The sequence below is a fragment of the Mastomys coucha genome, chromosome X, assembly GCF_008632895.1.
Source record: "Mastomys coucha isolate ucsf_1 chromosome X, UCSF_Mcou_1, whole genome shotgun sequence".
Classification (NCBI taxonomy): Eukaryota; Metazoa; Chordata; class Mammalia; order Rodentia; family Muridae; genus Mastomys; species Mastomys coucha.
The window spans coordinates 102473493-102478423 of NC_045030.1; positions in this window are offsets into that span (position 1 = coordinate 102473493).

The window sequence follows — 4931 nt, forward strand, 5'->3', positions numbered from 1 at the left end:
TACAGAGAAACCCTGTCTCGAAAAACAAAACAAAAAAGAAAAGAAAAGAATAGTTATGTAAGTAAAACTATCAGGACTAGTACGTTGACTGGTGATGATTCATGGTTATCATTAACAATGCGATAGCTCTTGGTCTCTTGTCTTGTAACCTGTTACTATAAAGACATTATGATAGTATTTTGGATTCTGCTATTCTCGACCTAGCCTCACTTCTCCCCTCCCCTTCCCTTTCATTCACTTGTCTCATTTTCTGCTCTCTCCCTGGAACACCTTTCTTGTACCATCCACTGATTTCTCCAGCTCTGAGGTAGGAGCTAAGACCCTACCTCAGATTAGTTAAGATGTCCAGTCCGTGGGTCCTATGCACAAGCTCTTCTTCATAGAATGTCTCCCACACCATATTCAAAATTTCTTGTTTGGCCCTTGGAATTATGGTCATTAACTTGAAAATGAGTTGGATATCTTGCTTTGTTTTCTTTAGATGGGATCTTTCTCTTTTAGCTAGATTAATCTCAAACTAGTAGGTTCAAGAAGTCCTCCTGCCTCAACCCCCAGAGCAGCTGGGACTAACTACACATATGTGCCAGAGCACCAGCTAAGAACCTTTATGCATTATTTGCCACCTGATTCAAGCTCTGAAAACTCTGCTGGGCCTTAAAAAGAAATAGTCCCTTAAGTGTTTGCTGAATGAACAAGAGATACACCTGGTAGGTAAGCAGTGTTCTCCTTCAGTCCACCTCCCTTCTATGTATCCCAGGGCCCAAGGCAGGCTTCTTCGAAGCCAAAAGTTAGACAAAATGAGATTGAACAAAGGTGGATGGGTTGACTATCTATCTGGTCACTCTGAGAACTTCCTGTATCTGCCCAGATATTATATATGATTTTGTGTGTAAGAGACGGGATCACAAGTAGCCAAGGGTGGCCTCAAACGTTCTATGTAGCTGAGGATGAAGCTGAAGGTTGATCCTCCTATCTCTACCAATTGCTAGGATTGCATGGGTACACCACCATACCCAAGTTTCTGTGGTGCTGTGGATCAAACCTAGGACCTCATGCACACTAGGTAAACAATCTACCAATGAGACACATTCCCAACCCCTACCCCCAGAGGTATTTCTGTCCTTGAGTTTATAACCTTCTCAGTCTTAGTGAAAGAGTGGACATTCTGAATGTGTAAAATGGATTTCTTGTTTGGGTCTTCTTGGAGATTCTGAGGCAGAACACACTGGTGCTTTGTAAGCTGCAAAGGGCTGCATGTAATACTGATAATCAAACTGAAAACGTGTCCTTTGGCTCACTTCTCTTTAAGCCCCCATACAGACACAGGCTGTCCTGTTTGTACAGCAATATCCCTTGCAATCCAGTTACAATTGATTGACATTATCACTTTCTTTATATCTGGCAGCTTCCAAGCCTGCAGCAACACGTTGATCATCTCAGAGACGTAAGAAGTCCCCCTGGTCTCAGTGGGATCATATTTACAAACAACCCTTAAAGTGGATTATTTTGCAGATGGCTGATCTCATTTTTTCAATCCTGATTCTATTAGTTCCAATTTCAGAAGGTGACATTTTCTGACTTTGTCCCCTTAAGCACAAGCCAAAACTATGGATTTCTCCTTTTGTTTCCAGCAGCTAGAAAGTAGTGGCAGCACAGAGAAGGGAAGGCTTCTAGGGAAATGCAGGATGTATCTCTCATTCATTCATTCATTCATTCATTCATTCATTCATTCACTCATTCACAAATTCCTCTGCTCAGATCCAGTGTGCCAGTGAGTGGGCAAGTGCTTAGAATAGAGCTGTGGACAACATTGGTCCTATGAACCTTACAGTCACTCAGGGGAACCTTCGAGGTGGGGATCGGGAGTTGATGTTGCTAAATATTTTGGAATAAAGTGTTATGTAGCCTAGCCTTGTCTTGTACTCTTGAAGTTGCCAAGGTTGGTCTTGAACTCCTGATCTTCCTACCTTCATTCCCCAAGTGCTAGGATTACTGGCATGTACCACTCATCCCCAGCTAAACAGACAGTTGTTATCGTGTGGCAAAAATCCGTGCTGGAAGAATAGGAAACTGTGTATGAGCTCCTAATCGTCTAGAGATTTGCCAGAGTAAGCAGCATCTTAATGAGGATCTGATGGTTGGTAGTCAGCTGGAATAAAGTTAGGGACAGCAGGCAAGAGGGAGAGTAGAGTGAAGGAAAAAAAAAATCCTGGAGAGAAAAGTGTCCAAAGAAGCTGAAGAAAGAAGGGAATAGCTGGGCAGTGGTGGCACAGGATTCAAGGTGACTTCCAGGGATGGGGCCATAATGTAGGGGTTATATGTAGGGTTAAATGAAATAGCCTTCTACAGAGCTCTGCTGAGTCAGGTAGAGGAGGAGGTCCTTCATGAAAGGTACTGAGACAGAACATGGGACAGGACCAAGATAGCCTGCTGGGCCTTGAAGCATGACACAATGCAGCGCACTGATAGGCTTGTACAGAATGGCAGAGACAATTGTTAACTTTTCAGGCATGAGGATGCATGCCTTTATCCTCAACACGTAGGATGAAGAGGCAGAAAAATCCCTTTGAGTTCTAGGTCAGCCAGGGCTGCATAGTGAGATTATTAAAAACAAAAAACAACAACAACAACAAAAAAAAAAAAACTGGCTGTCAGTAGTTTAAAAACAAAAATATTATCAAAAATCAAAAAATAGGTAAATTTAAAATTTTTGATATACAAACAAGATTAAATAAATTATGTTAAACACAAAGATTAAATACTGAAAACCTACTATTTCCTGGAACTGAGTGTGAAGCTCACTGGTAGAGCATGTACTTAACATGAGTGAGGAGGCCCTGGGCTCAGTCCCTAATACCAAAAAACAAAACCCAAAGCCAACAAAAAGAAAACCTTGAGCAAACAAAACTATAATACAAACAATAAAAGCCCTCATTGCTTCATATTTGTGTTGCTACCTTTTTGCTCTAATGTATGCCTGTTATACCTGCACGGTACTGCAGGGGATCTCTTCCCAACCCCTTGCTTAATGAAATCACATTCATAGCTGCCAAACATTATAAATCAAGGCTTGGTAATTATCTACAACAGTGGCTCTCAACCTGGGCATCTCAACCCCTTTGGGCTGCAAATGACCCTTTCACAGGAGTCACATATCAGATTTCCTATACATCAGATATTTACATTAAGATTCAAAACGGTCTGGTGAGATGGCTCAGCGGGGAAGAGCACCAACTGCTCTTCGGAAGGTCATGAGTTCAAATCCCAGCAACCACATGGTGGCTCACAACCATCCATAATGAGATCTGACACCCTCTTCTGGTGCGTCTGAAGACAGCTACAGTGTACTTACATATAATAAATAAATAAATCTTAAAAAAAAAAAGATTCAAAACCGTATCAAAATTACAGCTATGAAACAGTAATGAAAATAATTTTATGGTTGGGGGGTGAACACAATACGAGGAACTGTATTGAAGGGCCACACAGCATTAGGAAGGTTGAGAACACTGCTCTAGAAGGAAATGATGGAGACAATGTTCAAAAATACAGATTAGGGGCTGGGGAGATGACTCAGCGGGTAAGAGCACTGACTGCTCTTCCAAAGGTTCTGAGTTCAATTCCCAGCAACCACATGGTGGCTCACAACCACCTGTAATGAGATCTGACGCCCTCTGGGCTGGCTCACTCACACCCATGCCTCCAGAGCCCAGTCAAAGTATGGGGCCCACTCTCCCAAGTGCTGCAGCCTGTAAGGGGCTGTACCTGCTCTCTTGAGCTCACACCCTGGGAGCTGACTCACCCAAGCCTTCGCCGTCAGGGCAGCTCCACGGTTGTTGCCCAGGCAAGGTGCAGGGTCTGCTCTCCTGAGTGTGACCCTGGTGTGAGGAACAGGGCCAGCTCACTCACTCTCAAGACCCCTGGGTCAGCTTTCCCCACTGCTGTAGACCACCTACAGCATCGCCTCTGTACCCATGCCACCCCACAGCACACCAGTGGTGCGTCAGCTCTCCCACACTTACCCATACCGCCCCCTCCCACACACACACACCAGGGCCAGCTCCCGTGTGCTGCCTGAGTGAGGCACAGGGCCTGCTGAGTGTTGCCACTGGTGAGAGATGGAGCCAACTTCCCAGAACTCTGCATCTAGTGAGAGTGGAGACAGTTATGCACAGCTCTGGATATCCATGTGGTGCCTGGTGGCTTTCCCAACTCCTGCTGCTGCATTGCCACACACTCAGACATGACCCTCAGCAGCAGCTCAGGCTGGGACCTCACCACGGCCCCAGCTGGCAAGGCTGGCTACTCACAACAGGTTACTCCTCTCTGCCCTTGAGTCTCCAGGTCCAACTCTCTTCATAATGCTCAAGCCACTCCACTTCTCTTTCTCTCCCACCTGACCACCACATACTTGCACATCCCGGTGGATCCCACTGTGGGCTGGCATGTTCCTGGGTGAGTCCTTCATCTGTGCTGTATGGCGTGGTGGCAAGCAGGTATCTATGACCCTCTTGTGCTGTGCACTGGAGGGCAGGTCTGTGGGTAGCATGACAGTCCTTGACACAGGTCTGTATCTGTCTTCTTCCTTACGAGCTGCACTGCCTGGATTTGATTTGATTTTAATGAGTCCTAGGCATAACACAGCTTTGGCCACCAAGCCAGGTATCAAGCTAGGTTGAACATCTGCTCTGCCCCTGACACCACTGCCACGCACTGGGGTTTCTTACAGGGTCCCTTGTTCCGTGGGACGATGGGTTCTGGCCAGGTGTGCACGGGATTCGGCTTTGACAAATAGACACTACACGAGAAGTGTTCTATCTGAATGTATTTCTTAAACATTGACATGAGGCTTTTACAGTCATGGCAAAAGAGAAATGAAAAATCTGGCAGCTCAGTAGTCGAGGTACATCTGAGGCCACCTAAAACACACT